The sequence below is a fragment of the Varanus komodoensis genome, unplaced genomic scaffold (genome assembly GCF_004798865.1).
Source record: "Varanus komodoensis strain SLA01 unplaced genomic scaffold, ASM479886v1 scaffold1, whole genome shotgun sequence".
Lineage (NCBI taxonomy): Eukaryota > Metazoa > Chordata > Lepidosauria > Squamata > Varanidae > Varanus > Varanus komodoensis.
This window is the reverse complement of record NW_025335268.1, coordinates 116,535,822-116,551,949: the sequence shown is the minus strand read 5'-3', so window position 1 is coordinate 116,551,949 and position 16,128 is coordinate 116,535,822.

Here is a 16,128-nt window from a genome sequence, read left to right as displayed (position 1 = left end):
TCCAAATTGACCTCACTCTATCTACATTTGTCATTAAAATCAAAATGTGGATAATCCAATAAAGGATCACTTCTTGCCCAATCTCATTTGGTCCCAGGGCAATGGTTGAATGCAAACAATTCAGCAAGCAGGTAATGTAAGGGAAGCTTACAGTTTGACTAGGCTCCCAATCTATAGCCCATTTTAGCATGCATGACGGGGTGGGTTATTACACCACATTTTTATTAATACAGATGGTTGAGCAAAGCAGTAGTAGTAAATCATACTAGCTGGTAACATGATTGTCTCTACCGGGCCTGTATGTGAATCAAATTTCAGTTTTCTAGTTAGTTTTGATATAAAAGAGGAAATAATGGCAAGTGCAGCTTGAATTGGTGAAAAAGCTGCAGTTGCTGAAAATCTTTCTGTTGCATAACAAAAGAGTATCTTCCTCTGGCCACCCTGTTTCTAAGCCAAGGGTTTTAACCGTCTGCTGAACCATGAAATGCTGATTGCAAGCTGATATCTACTAAGTTGATTGACATCTGGGAACAAATGTCTTCTTGGCCCTATGTTCTTGTAAACCCATCATCTGGCCAGGATGGGCAACTTGGGTAATGGGCTGGATGAGGGCCAATAAACTGAAGCTCAATCCAGACAAGATGGAGGTCCTGTTGGTTGGCGGATTGGGCTTTGGGGAAGGTGAATTGAACCTAGTTGTGCGTGGGGTTGCACTCCCTCTTAGGGACAAGGTCCTCAGGTTAGGAGTGCTCCTTGACCCAGAGCTTTCACTGGAAGCTCAGGTGACAGCGGTGGCGAGGAGTGCTTTCTTTCAGCTTTGGCTGATCCATCAGCTGTGCCCCTACCTGGAGAACGCCCGCCTGGCGACAGTGACACACGCGTTGGTGACTTCCCGACTTGACTTCTGTAACGCGCTCTACGTGGGGCTGCCCTTGAAGACGGTCCGGATACTTCAATTGGTTCAAAATAGAGCTGCCAGGCTGCTGACGGAGACTGGGCGTTATGTTCACATGACTCCAGTCCTCCGTCAGCTTCACTGGCTTCCCATTGAAGTCCGGGCCCAATTCAAGGTGTTGGTGATGACCTATAAAGCCCTTAACGGCTTGGCTCCTGGTTACCTGAAAGAGCGCTTACGTCCATATATGCCTGCCCGCCCCTTGAGATCAGCGGGAGAGGCCCTTCTCTGGGAACCCTCCATGAAGAAAATTAGGAGGGTAAATACTCGGAGGAGGGCTTTCTCTGCGGTGGTGCCCAATCTATGGAATGCGCTCCCCAGAGAGGTCTGCCTGGCACCATCGTTATTTGTTTTTCGGTGCCAGGCGAAGACCTTTGTATTCAAACGTTATTTTAATTGTTAATATTATTTATTTATTTTATTCTTTGGCCAAGGCGACTTAAATTTTACTGTTATACTGCTAAATTATATTGTTTTATATTATGTTATTTATTTATGATTGTGAGCCGCCCCGAGGCTTCGGCGAATGGGGTGGCATAGAAGTCCTCTAAATAAATAATTAAATAAACTTGCAGCCTTCTGCAGAACTGTTTTGAGTTACAGTTCCCATTAGCCCTAGCTAGCATAACAATATGTATCTAAACAACTTTTTGTTTGGAAGCTTTTATGAACGAACAGGTCATGTTTTAAGTTTTTCTTTTTCTTCTTTTTTAAAAAACATGACAGCTTTTCTGAGCTTCACTATTGCTTTATCTTGTCCTTTACTCAGAAGAGCAGCTATATTGATCTACATTTGTGTGTGCCTATCTTAGGGCCTGTAATTGCACTGCTCATCATCTCAGCCCTGGTCTTCATTCATTTCTTGTAGAATGTCCATTCTCTAATTGTAGAAATGTGATTTGGAATTGGTGATCTCTCCATGTCTCCAGTCTTGTGTTGACTACAGGCACTAATGGAGGAAAATAGAAAAACAGGCTTTGGCAGTGAAGAAATGCATATTGAATGTCACTTGTTCAAAATTATAAAATATACTACTGCATAAATCTACTGGCCAATGTGATGGGTGAGTCTTGCTAGTTTGGCATCTCTTCCTGAAGTACTTGTTCTTACAGGCTTACTGTCCACTACTTGGTTGTTCCCTACATTTCTGTAAATGCTTGGGTGGGTGGCCTACATGTGAAAGGTTACTCCTGAACTCAAGTTACAAAGTCATTCTGTCTGGTCAGCACTGCAGAGCAACAGGAGATGGCCCACTTAAAAAGTAAATGCCTGGAAAGCCCCCTAAGTGCCAATAGGGAGTTCATGTGTTTTTAAAAACACTGTGACTGAACTGAGGATCATTCTGAAAGTTTAACTTGTAAACTGGAAAGCAACCCTGACTCTTAATTCTTAATCCAGAGTTAACCTTGGATTAATGATAGGAACAGGAGTAGAAACTTGGTTGGCAGTGGACAGCGAAAAAGAATCCCTAATGTGGCAATCTCATACCTACTTATCTGGGAGGAAGCTCCACTGAACTCAGTGGGACTTATTTCTTGTATAAGTTGATCCTCTTAGACAGTGTGGACAGATCTCTAGCTTGTGGGATTGGTTAGAACACTGAGGCCTAATAGATTCTAGGTGCAAAATAGTGGCTGGGTTAGGAGCAAAGTCAAGCGCTAGAACCAAAAAGCCATAAACTACACCCCAAAAGCTACACACTGGCATGACTTGCATATGCAAGTAGACATCTGCATCTGAGATCAGGACTTTTAATAGAACAGTTTAGGAAGGAAACTCCTTTTTGTGGTGAATTGGAAGCCAGAAGTCCCTGCTGACTGACTGCAAATCATTCAGCAGCTGACTAGTAGGTCCTGATCTGCCTACAGGCTGCCTATCCTTGCTCTAAATGACAGGGCAACTTACTGTAATACATCTAGTTCCATTTTTCCAACAGAAAAGGCAAGTTAGTCATGTGATCATGAGGGAATTCGCCTTGCTGTCTTTTTTCATATTCAAAAGAAATCCTTGAAATTGATAAGATTTTTGTTGTCTTTAATAAAAGAAAGCAAAGATCCTTGTTGACAGTGGACAGAAAAGTGGCAGTCTGTCTCCCTAGATGCTGCTGCAGCAGCTTCCCAAAATAGCTCTTGTCCTCACCTAAATGAACACAGCTAGACAACACATGGGAAGCGTATTTGCTTTGGCTGAACCCACAGCTAGTGAAAAGTGGCCGCACCATCTCTGATGTGTTGTGCTGCCCAGCTGGACTGTTTTTAAAACAGAGCAAGTGTCTGTCTTAATGGGAGAATAGGTGCTCTTGGATGAGTAGAGGGGCAGACCCGCTCTGTGCCTGGTTATCTTGTGCTTAATTACCTGTGAAACAAAGCCTCATTCTTGATTTCAAAGTGTAGGACACCAGGGCCTCTGCAGCAGTATCCAGCAACAGAATCCAAGCAGCAGCAGCAACCAGCAAGCTCATGCCACAAAGCGGGTATAAATCCTAGTACATTCTGTTTTTGATGCAAAGGTCCCTTAGTGCCTTGGGTTTCTTTTGTGAGCTCACCTTTGACAGCTGTCAAGAGAAACCAGAGAGTAGAGGAGATAATTTGGAGCTTGTTCTGGGTAATGTCCAGTATTTTTATATGTTGCATCTTGGCAGCAGGTATCCTCCAGGACATTGTCCCAGCCCAACTGTGCCTAAAAGACTAATATAAAGTACTTTTCTGTACATTTCTGTGCGTTCTTTAATGGTTCTGCCAGTAATTAACGGCCCCTCCAAGGTTCCAGTCAGGCACTTTGAAGGGCCTGTCAGTGGCTTCTGAATTAGATTTTTTTGGTGGGGGTGGGGGGAGAAGAATTGTGGTGGGGGAAGGGGAAAAAAGCGATGGCAAGCTTGTGATTGTAGCAGCCACAAGATTTTTCTAGCTTCCCCTAAGAGCCACCTTAGGAGGTGCTGGCACAGCTGGTCTCCTGGATTTGCTTGGCAAGAGTGACAAGAGTTTTTTTGCCAGTCTGTAGCAGCTCTGTAGTCAGTTCCCTGACTTCTCAATGGGGCTGGTCGTCCAGATTTAGAAGTCATGACAACCCATTGTGGGTACAGCAACTGCTACAATGGGACATGGATTCTTGGGGTGACTGAAGAAGGCACCCTGGGGAAATCAGCCTGGGTCCACTTGACACAAGAACCCATGATAGATAGTAATGCATGTTGTTGTTTCATGTGAATTCAGTATCTTTGATTAAATTCATTGTATTTGGAACTATGTTCATACAAGCACACAGACTTGATGTGGTGGTCAGGGCAAAGAAAATCAGTAGAAAAATGGTACCAAAATATTCATTCCAGTGAACTTCAGTAGCTCTGGTAGGGGTGAAATCACTGGTAGAAAACTTTTTCCAATAAAAAAAATGAAAATCAACAGGCTTTGTATTCAGGGTGCATCCTGAACATGGAGATAAACTTACTTTCACATATTCATATTTGGTTTTGTATTGACTGACCTTAGCCTAAATGAATCTATCTACAATGAGGATGTATTAAACAGGCTAGCTTGTTATAGTCCACAGACTATGCGATTATAAGAATCTATTAAAAACAAGTATAGGTTGTCTGCCACAGCCCTGATGCCCTAAAAGAAAATATTTTCCAGACAAGGTTTCTACAATCTTCCCCCTGCTGTTTTTCCAGAGATATTAAAAACTTGCTATTTACTTAATTTCTTTATCACCGGATAGCCAAAGTTCTTTAGGCCTTGAGAAATGACTGCTGCCATGTCTTTGCCGGCTTTTGATGCTGATATTACTTTCCTGTTACTGTTAGTTTATAAATTTTGTGTTATAGTATTGTTTTTGTTTTAATGTTGTAACCTGCTCTGCAAGGATATAGTGGAGGAGGCCCTTGGGGGATTGGAGTACCTCCATTCATTTTGTAGGGGGTCCTCAGGGGGCAGTGCTGGATCCCTGAAGCTAGAGTTACTGTCCCTCCCCCTCCCCCTCTCAAGAGATTTAATATTGCTATTCTGTGGCTGGCAGTTGCTACTGTGTTGGAGTCCTGCATTTAACATGTGATAAACAGGGGTGGGTTTTTTTGACAGATCCTGGGAACTATCTATCTGGAGAGGCCTGCCAGGCATGTACATGTGCTTTCTGTGACACTTCCCCTCATGGTCAACCTCTCTGTGTCATATTTTTAGATAGTAAGCCTGTGGGCAGGAACTGCCTTATTAATTTCACATAAGCCATTCTGAGAGCTTTTTGGCTGAAGAGCAGGGTATGAATATAATTTTAAAAAATCATTCATTCATAATAAATAAGATAATAAGAAATAACTTCCAGAAGCTGTCGTTGTTTCACCTCAAACACAGATACCCTCATCTTGCATTTATTACTCAACAGAAATTCAAAGTGGCAAAGCTCATTTTTATTGTATAATCAGAGGTTGCATAATCTTGGAATTAGGTGTGTCTTAGGGGGTGTGGCTCAGAGGTGTGGCTCTGACTACCATGAAGGGAACGCCCCCCCACCGCCGCCGCCCCATGTCAAGGAAGATGGTTTCCTAGAGGGGATGGTATATTCTCCATTACTGGAGGTCTTGAAGCAAAGACTGGACAGTCATCTGTTGCAAATGCTGTAAGCTCTGAATTGCTTGAACTGGGGATGGGTGTGGACTAAGTGATCTCAAAGCACCCTTGCAAATACAAGATTGAGGTTTTCTAGATGAGGCATTGATTATTCACTAGCCATTCCTTACTTACAGTTGTTTATGGGTTCTTTATATAACATGTCCATGTAGTTTTCAAACAGAATTTTCAGCATGGGGGGTTTTGTTTTGTTTTTGTTTTAGAAGCAGGGTTCTAAAGCAGGGTAGTATCAAAAGAAAGCCAAAGAAAATGCAATTTCTGCTTCTGTATTTGCATTATTTTGCAGTATCACAGTACTACCTAGAGGATATATACTGGAAGAGCAGGAAAGGAAATGTTCTTCAGGTACTGTTTGGATCTCATTTCTGCGCAACTTCAAAATTAAATAAAGTGGATTATACCTGCCTTGTGTAGAAAAGCTCTGAATTAAATAGCCCCACTATTATGCAAGTTGCACTGATTTCTGTAGAAGTTACTTCTATGTAGGTATGTGTAAGATTGCAGCCTTAGTTCTATAGAAGAGGACGTTGGCACCCACATCTCTGTTGTCGGCTTAAGAGGCCACATCTGACATTTCCGCTCCTGAATGATTCACATCATAGGGGGCTTGATGGCCAGATGTCTTCCCAGTATGACCTGCACTAGGCAGGAACCATTACTTCTGAAATCCCATTTGTGGAGTGATAGTGATGGCGTATCTTCTGGCATACCTACTGCCTTTAGATTCTATGTGCACAAGGTCTAAAAGGAGTTACCAGAGCATTATGTCACCAACAGTGTCTTTCCCTTCTTGGAAGTTGTATGTGGAGAGGTTGGTGGAATGAGAAGTTTGCTGTTAAGTGCACCAATTACTTATTCAAAGCAGAGTCCTTGCAGCAGCATCTCAGGCTTATGTAACACCATCAACAGAATGCTTGCTATGGAACCGCTAGCACACAACAGGCCATGGATCTGCTAGTTTTGGAGTCTTTACTTCCTCTGTCTGCTCATCAGGGTGACTATGCTGGAGAGAGGCAATGTAACAGTGAAATTGGTTGAAGACATGATTTTCACATTTAGGCTGTTCAGTTGTCTCTGGAGTGAAGGCCATTTGTCTCCATTCATATAGCAGCAAAGGAAATTGTTAGCATATAGATTTTCTGAAACATCTGAATGATCATTCTCAGAAGATGCTTGCCATGCTATGCAGTTCGTTCGTTCTCTCTCTCTCTCTCTCTCTCTCTCTCTCTCTCTCTCTCTCTCTCTCTCTTACTGTTGTACAAATTAACTGAACCTAGGAGGAAAAACTTACTCTCACACATGCTACAGTTAGTCCAGATTTACTTGTTTTATTTTAAAACAGGAATTCCTAGCCTTTTGGAGGCCATGAGCACATTTGCAAATTTGAGACACTATGGTACCACCACAAAAGGCCTAGTCAATGGATCGCTGATTTGGTGACTGCCTGTTGCATCTGCTGATCTTAGGCTGTGTCTTATGCAGCAAAAACTTGTTTCATACCTATTGAGCACCACAACATCTCTTTTATAAGAGATTGTCTAGTTTGGCTAATTGCTTGTGGTGCAATACAATTAATGCTTCTTTTGAACACGTTTTGGCAATATCCAGTGGCTGTTTCTTCTTCTGTGGTGGTTAATATATGGATACATTTTGTACTGGAACAGTCTTTTGTTATTCACTGATATATATGCTCTTTTAAATTATTCACTTATTTCATGGAAATGGATTCTCTGTGCCCCTTCTACAGCTAAATGACTGATATTACAAAATGGGAAGGATAAACACTCATCTAATGTAATGCAATGGGCTGAGGATGTTACAACATTTTCACTATAAGATTGGGTGGTTGGAATTTGCAATTAATTTCTTTGGGCAGCTCTCACTTTGGTCTCTGGATTCATTTAAAAACAGCTTTTCTGTGAGAAACAGAAAGTGACTGACCCAAACAATTAGATAGTTTTCTCTGTACTTTTAATACACATGTGCCCCTTGCCCAATCTTTCTCCTCCAGCCTCCCATTCTGTTCCTACTTCTAGCTGGTTATCAGGGTTTTTTTTCCCTCACTTAGTCAACATTCCATGCCGTTATGCCTCTGCTAGGCTGTCTGGTCTTTTTGTGCCCTCCTCCCCTATTTACATTTCCAATAGATTTGTTTGAAACACTTGGTTACCATGTGCCTGCTGATAACACCTCTCCACTTGTATCTGGGTGGTGTAGTTTTGGCTGTATTGTGTGTTCACAGGAGGGCTTGAGCGAGAAATGGAGGGAATTGCTATTATGAATATATTTTTGTTTGAAGACTGAATTTTTTATTATTTGATTTCCTCTTAATTTTAGTAATCTTAATTAAAATTTATAAATAGTATGATGTTTTCTAAGTTACTGCAATTGTAAAATGTTCCTTTTGTATTTCATTAAGCTAGACTGATTTATTTAGTCAATCAACATTCATGGTTCTTAATCATTAAATGCTATTTGCTAAAATATATAAGACAGGTATAAAATTGATATTCCATGTACTTAAATTCATAGCATTCCAGGGGTGTCTTTGCAACAAGCATTCCCCAGTGTTATGTTTTATGCCAAATTATCTTCTTGGGGCCTTGCCCCCAAGTCAATGCCTGTAGTGATCCCAAAAGAATCTTCAGAATCTCAAACGCCTAGTCTGAACTGATTACTTGAATCTGTTTTTGGCGTTCAAGTTCAAGGTTTGGGATCAGTTCTGGTTCACTGAAGAAAATTCCAAGTTGTTTTAGCGGTTCAGTTTCAACTTCATTTTGAGTCTCTGGATCTTTCCTAATACACTTAGTCCTGCATACCTTCATGTTGAGAGTTCCTTGATCTCTTTCTGCTAAATGCCATAGTCAGTCTTTTGGCGATTCCAAGAAGTCAGAATGGAAAAAGCATCATGTCTTTGCTCTTTCTGGAAGAAGACATGTGAGCCAGGTGTTATTTTACAGTGCAACAGCATGGAAATTTCCTAACACCACCCTCCCACCCCCTCCCCATTTCCCCTACAGTGTTTTCATAACTCAGCTGTCAAAGCCCTGAACATTATTAGCCAATTAATGACTGACACATTTCCTGTAATGCTACCTCATTAGTTAGTCCTGGGAATTGGTGAAAAGGACCCAGCTAAAACTCTTCCAAATGCATAAATATTTTTTGGAAGGGAGGAAGAGAAGGGCACAAAGTCCATATTTTTATCCCTTCTAGGTGAATGTTGCAATGTGTTGCCATGTTCAAAACTTTATATTTCACTTCTAAGTACTGAGGAGGATGTAGTTCTGATGTAGTGCTGATGAGGAATGCTGATGAGGAATGTTTTTCTATTTGGCTTTAGCTCCTGCTAAGGTTAAAGGGAAAAGAATAATTCATCAAAATGGAGGGTTCGTTTTGGTTGGGAAAGTCCAGTCTTATTTTCTTTCCCTTTCATGGAAGTTTAGGGATCAGAGAATACAGAAATGGAATCCCAATTCCCTTTATGAGATGTGTCCAACTAAATAAGGTGGAAGGAGGGAAACCATAAGGTAACTGCAAGGTTAAAAATGATTTCTCTCTGAAAAAAGGAAATGTGTGAACAAGTGAATGTGCATAAAAACAGTCTACAGGAGCTAAAACGTTTCCTCCAGTGTGTGCATGTATATTTCCATGAAAAGAAAGTGAAAGTGGGATGCTAAACAAGGCCAATCAGGGATAGACCATATGATTGAGAATGAATTCACATCAGTTCTATTGTTGGTTATGAGATATCCTGCAGCAATAGGACATCACTTTGGGTGTCCTGGACAATGACTATGGCACACCGGAGAGCCAGAAAAGGAGTTCCAGAGAGTAATGAAAGGCATAATGGTGATCAATCCCTTGGTACCATCCAAAGATTCACTTCCTGATGCCAGACTTGACCTTCCCTTTTGTACCTTGGCTGTATCTTCACCCAGGGGCAGGATAGCTGGTACTTAAGGAATACTGCAGGGCCTTTCCCTAAGAGTCAGATTTCACTTTTTAAATGCAAGATATATGGGAAAGTGTGCAAGCAGTAGTTTACACATTTGGTTACTAAAAAAGGGAAAACTCCTCTTCTGGCCAGTGAGTACAAAAGCACTGTGCTAATGGACAATTGTTAAGTGCTTGTTTTTATTTCATGTCAAGAGATAGCAGGTTTATAAGCAGTAATGTGCTCATATCTGCATAGATGTTTGGCTACTTCCATATTTTTACCATCACTGAATGCTTGAAAAGTTATAATCTCCTATTGGTGTTCATTTTGATGTGCCTTTTTTAAATACAATAATCTTGCTGTTATCCTAATTCAGTATTTGTTTAGAAGGATTAAACAGTTAGGCTGTCAAAGGAGGTGAATCAAGATGTTCCTCAGGAAATTCTCGGACCCTCCTGCAAAAGAAAAGTTGTGTGATGAAGGTGTCAAATATTGATACTGCCTAATCTGAAGTTTCCAGAAATTTTAAACATATATTAAATCAAGAAATGTAGTTAACCAAGAAAAATGAAATGATTTGATGGGGAGTCTTGGCTTGCTGTGAAACAATTGCACACAATGTATCACTGCTATAGATCAAGTGATCCAAAGGTACTCCTTCAGGAATTGTGAATGTACAAAAATACTATTGAAATCTGCTAGATCAGAAGAAACATAAAGTCCAATTTAAAAAGTGTGAAACTCATATAAATGCCTCTATAGACAATGATTCAGCAACTGGGTGCCCCCCCCCCCGCCCCCAGAGCTCCAGGATATTGCTCAGGCCTTGTTTGCTGTTATATTGGAGTATCAGTCCAGGAAAGATGTTTAATGCAACTGGAGAATCTTCTGGTTCAAACGGGTCTCCTGTGACTTATTTATTTTATTTATTATTAAACTTATATTCCACAACCAATAATCCAATAGGACTCTCTAGGCTGATTACTGAAGCAAATGACGTGCCTTCATGGCTTCATTTTTCTGTAGACAAAATCAGAGATTTTATCTTCCAGCCATACATGGAAAAAAATCCCGAATCTGATCTAATTTCACCTGAAATCTTAAAGGCTAAAATATCATGGTGGACTCCTGTACATGCTTTTCTATTGGCATACCTAAAAACTAGGCTGGGGAAGGGTCAATTTTGTGTAACCTGGTCTTAACACCATTCCCATTTTTAAGAAAGGTCCTAGATCAGATCTCATTACTTATAGGTCAATTAAGTCTTCTAATATTGGCAAACTATATGCATGGGTTTTAGGCAATAATTTTGAAGCCTGGGCTGAAACAGAGATCCACAATGTGTCATCTGGATAGTTTTAGTATATGTACTGGAGAAATATTCCAGACTTTCCAAAGGCAGATATCTTTGCAGCTTTCCTTGATGTGAAATCAATGAAAGTTGCAAAAAATAATTTGATTCTGTCTTTGGTAAGAGACTTTAGGAGAAATAGTCTCCAGTTGGTTAAAAGCTTCTGTTTCTTATAAGCACTGTTTATTGGAGTATTACAAGTAGGGTATGCTATGGCTCACAAGTTATCTAACCCCATTTTGCTAACTAATCGGAATCAGCAAAGGTATATCTTAGCACTGGCTCTTCCTTACACAAATGATGCAGTAATGCTACAGTAACTAAGACAGTGCAGAGGTGTGTCTTTAATTTTTACCTGTTGTCAAGTTACCTACAACAACTGTATGTGTGGTGGTTGAGTATTGGAGTGGGACTTGGGAGGTCTACCGCTCAGCCATGAAGCATTTGGGTGACTTTGGATCTGTCACTGACCTTCATGGGGTTGTTACAAAGGTAAAATGGAGTAAAGGAGGGTCATACAAGCTTCCTTGAGTTCTTCACAGGACTAAAAGATAGGCATAAATGCACTACTAGTATTAACATTAATTTAAAAATGAGGTTATGGTCTTTCCCGAAGCAGCTGGATGGTCATCTCTCATAAAGGAAGAGATCAGTTTGAAGCACCTTGGTGTCATATTTCAGTCTTACCTTGGTTAGCTCATCAAATTTTTGCTTTATAAAATTTATCCTACAAAGCTAAGGCTATATAGTTAGATTTTACTTTATAAAAGATGAATAATTGTGAATGTTGCCTTCTAATTTGTTATATTTAGTGCATGAAGACTTTTACAGAAATTGGAAAAATTTTCTGAAAAATAATTTTATTTATGGTATGCTCATCCCTTACATTTTTCCTTGGGCTACAACAAAATCAGTTTTATTTCAGGTGTCAAAGATATTCAAGCTTTCTAACATTTGCCTTAACTTTTCATAACATTTGGGAGTTGCTATGGTACCTCAAGTTTGTTCTAATTACTTGAGGTCACTATTTTTTCTTCTTCATGGTCTCCGTGCAATCACACTTACAGGCTTGCCATGGAGCACAAGGCCTCAATCAGAGAAAACTTCCAAAGCTCGGCGCCATGGAGTGGGCGGGAGCCCGGCCTGCCCCCTGCACAGGCAGCATAAAAGATGGGGGGCTCCCACCCAGTCCCTCAATTCCTTTTTGAACGCGCTTCAAGCTCACCTCGAATTGAACCTTCCACTTCACTCTATTTTACCTTTTCTTCTTCCTTTCTCCTCCAAAAAAAAAAAAAAAGTTTTTTTTTTCTTTTCTCATGCCTTTACTTTCCACTCTTAGAGAGACAAGCTTGCGAACTCTCTCTCACCACTCCAGGAAACCCCTTCGGGTTTTTCTCCATTCCTCTTCCTTTCCTACTGCGATGTGCGTTCCATCCTGAACCACATGGCCAACTCTGCTTCACGCAGCTGTGCCTCCTGCACAGCTTGAATGCCCACCAACAACAACATCGTGGAGACTTGCCTGCACTGCCAGGCTTTTAAAGAGGAGATGTGCTGGCAGAGGGCCATGAGCCTCCGGCAAGCTTTATGTCAGCGGGTCCTCATGACCATCACCCCATCCAGCAGACAACCCCCCTTCTGGAGGCCCCTCCAAGCCAGGAGGAGAGCAGCATCGCTGGGAGAGGGCCCCTCTGGAACTGCAGTGCTGGAGAAGAGGAGGAAGTGCCGCGCAGTGAGGGATCCTGCCCGGCCTTGGAGGACACCCAGGACCATCCCACGTCCCCAGATGCTGGATCAATACTGGATGTGACACCAACAGTCCCAGTCCTGGATTCCCTGGACATGCACCCCTGGCCTCGCTGCCCATCCCCGAGACGATGCCGACACGTGGCTCTGCCATCATTTCTGTGGTGGAGATGGCTTCCCGCATGTCCACCCCCTCGAGGGACACCCATTCATCCCTGGTGCCCATGGGCGACACTGCTCCACCCAGTAGCTGACAAGTGCACCGCACCTTCCTGCCGGAGCTGTGAGGGATTGTCACAGCGCTCCACGGCCTCATGCAACAGCTCACCGTTCTCAACACCCTCCGCTAGGAGGCCCTGACCAGCCGACTTTGGGCCTTCAGAGGCCTGCGCTCCCTGCATCCAGCTGAGGCTTCTGGCCTCCAAACGAAGGCCCCAACACACGTGCCGTGCCCGAAGCCCTACCTCCTTGTCCTCCAATGACTCCGCTCCTTTTGAGTGTCTCCATCACTGCTGCCACTCCTCCACCTCCCCACCCAACCCCAGGCCACATCTGTGCGGCCGCGGGAGCCAGCGGGAACATGCTGGGACCACATGGCATGCTGAAGAGCCTGGCAGGAAGCAGGGAACACGTAGCTGGGATCCCCATGCTGCGGCCTCCCACCACCACTGGATCTCCCCCAGCATGGAATCAAGCCGCACCACCAGGCCCCGCGTGCACCGACGCCATGGACCCAATGAGGACTCATGAAGCGATGTGGCCTACACCAGGCCCTCCCACTGGCGCTGCTGTTCTTGCAGCCCTGCAGCTCATCGTGGCCGCTCACATGCCTCTAACTGGGATCACCAAAGCAGGAGCAGCCGCCACTGGAGTTCGCCCTCACAGGACTCAGATCAGAGGTGACCTTCCACCCTGGGACTCTTTCTCTCTCCTGTGGCCTCCATCCACTCTCCAGATTGCCAGGCCCTGGATCTGGACCTCTCTTTCTCTTCTGCCAAGGAGGGTGGCTTCTCGGGCCTGGTGCTCCGCATGGCCGAGGATCTCAGCTTCCCAGCCTCCCATCCACCCGAACCTGAGGCCACCCCGTGCTATGATGCCTTGGTCTCAGGGGACACCACCACTGTGTCCATACCGACCATGCCTGCGCTGCTCCGCATAGCGCAACAGTCCTGGAAAGCCCCTGCTGGCCCACTGGCTACCTCTCGCAGAGCTGAGTCTGCCTATAAGGTTACAATCAAGGCCTTCCCCCTCCTCCACCAACACCCCAAGTCCAACTCCATTATAGTGGAGTCTATGCAGGGCACATCCCAGAGGGATCAGTCCATCCCTGTGGACACCTGGATACCATGGCAAAAAAGATCTATACGGCAGCTGCCCTTGGGCTCAGGGTCTCCAACTATGAGGCCACCATGGCCAGGTACCAGTTCTTCCTGTGGGAAAAGATGGGTGCCATAGTAGAACAACTCCCCAACCACCTACGCGACACAGTCTGCTTCATACACACTGAGGCAGAGGACTTTTCCAGTTTCCAGCTGGAGACAGCTGGACACCATGTCAAATGTGCCAGTAAAGCCATGATGGGAGCAGTAGCCATCCACTGCCATGCCTGGCTACACTCTGCATCCCTGCCCCACGAGACCTGGGCCTACATTGAGGACCTGCCCTTTGATGGTGAAGGCCTCTTCAATGCACGTACAGATGAGAATATTACTTCCTCCATAAAGCTCACACCACCGCCAAGTGCATGGGCTTTAGCCAGAGCTCAGTGCAAAGGAGATGGCAGGGAACCCTTATGGCCCCCGGCCACCGCCCATTCCCTGACCACTCCATGTGCCCCAGAGCACCACCTACCAACAAGAGGTGGGACTACCAACCCTTCCAGAGGCTTTCACAGAAGCACCAGTACACCATATGTAAACGCTGATGCTCTTGCCCAGGCAGCCCCATCCCTGCACCCCCCAACAGCTTCACAGACCACCTAGCACAATACCTCCCAGCTTGAGAAGCCATTACCTCAGAACTCCTGGGTCCTATCCATCATCCAACTGGGGTACAGGATTGAATTTGATGCTCTACTACCCCCCTCACTCGCGTCAATACCACTCTCCCACCTCCCTCCCTCTGGGCAGAGGTCCAGGCCCTACTGAATGAAGGGCATGATAGAGTGTGTTCTCCTGTCAGTCTGCAGGGGCTTCTACTTCAGGTACTTCACAGTACCCAAACGGGACGGGACTCTAAGGCCTATCTTGGACTTAAGGGGGATGAACAAGTTCATCACCCCCAAGAAGTTCAGAATGGTCACACTTCAGGGCATCCTCCCTCTCCTTAAGACTGGTTCGCCTCCATTGACCTGAAGGACACCTATTTTCATATCTCCATCCACCCTGATGGATGGAGATATGGCATTTCCTGTGTTTCCATATTGACCAGCGGGCCTTCCAGTTCTGCGTCCTCCCTTTTGGCCTTGCCATGGCTCCTGTGTATTTATCAAATGCATGGCAGTCGTCTGCACCCACCTCAGGCTACAGGGTGTCCAGATCTTCCCTTACCTGGATGACTGGCTTCTTGTGGCCCCCTTCAGGGAGGACCTACTGGGCAGCCTAGCTACTACACACTGTCTCCTACAGGACCCAGGACTCCTCATCAACCATGACAAACCTGTTCTTTCCCCCACATAGTCCATACTCTTCACAGGGACTTGCTTGGGCACTACCCTTGCCAAAGCCTTCCTGCCACAGTCAATGGCAGAAACCCTTGCCTCACTGGCTACAGTCATCAGGGCAGCACCTCTCTCCACTGGCTACACCATCCAGAAGCTGCTGGGCCTCATGACCACCATGGTGAGAGAGCCAGTGTGGTGTAGTGGTTAAGAGCATGGGACTGGGACTCAGACGATCTGGGTTCTAGTCCCCACTCAGCCATGGAGCCAACTGGGTGACTTTGGGCCAGTCACAGACTCTCAGCCCAACCTACCTCACAGGGCTGTTGTTGTGGGGATAACATAGAAACATAGAAACAGAGCAAGTCAGAAGGGGTCTCCCGGGCCATCTAGTCTGACCTCTGGCACCAGCCGGATCTGGGATAAGATGGAGGAGGAGATGTAAGCTGCCTTGAACCCTTTGTAGAAAAAAGGCAGGATATAAATCAATCAATCACTCAATCAATCAATCAAAATGGTATCGGTGCTGCAGCTTATAAGGCTCCAAATGAGACCTCTCCAGCTATGATTTGTGGAAGCCTTTGTCTGGGCCAAAGATCCCCACACAACCCACCTATCTCCAGCTGCAGAGGCCAGAGAATCCCTCCACTGGTGAAGCATCACAGCCAACCTCACCACAGGCATGCCCTTCCTTCCCCGCCAGCCATCCGTGACCTTCACCACCGACATATCCAATGCAGGCTGGGGACCCACTGTGCAGACATGCATGTACAGGGACACTGGGACCAGGGTGAGGCCCATCTCCACATCAGTGTTCTGGAGATGCTGGCAGTCCAGAGGACCCTCATGTCCTCC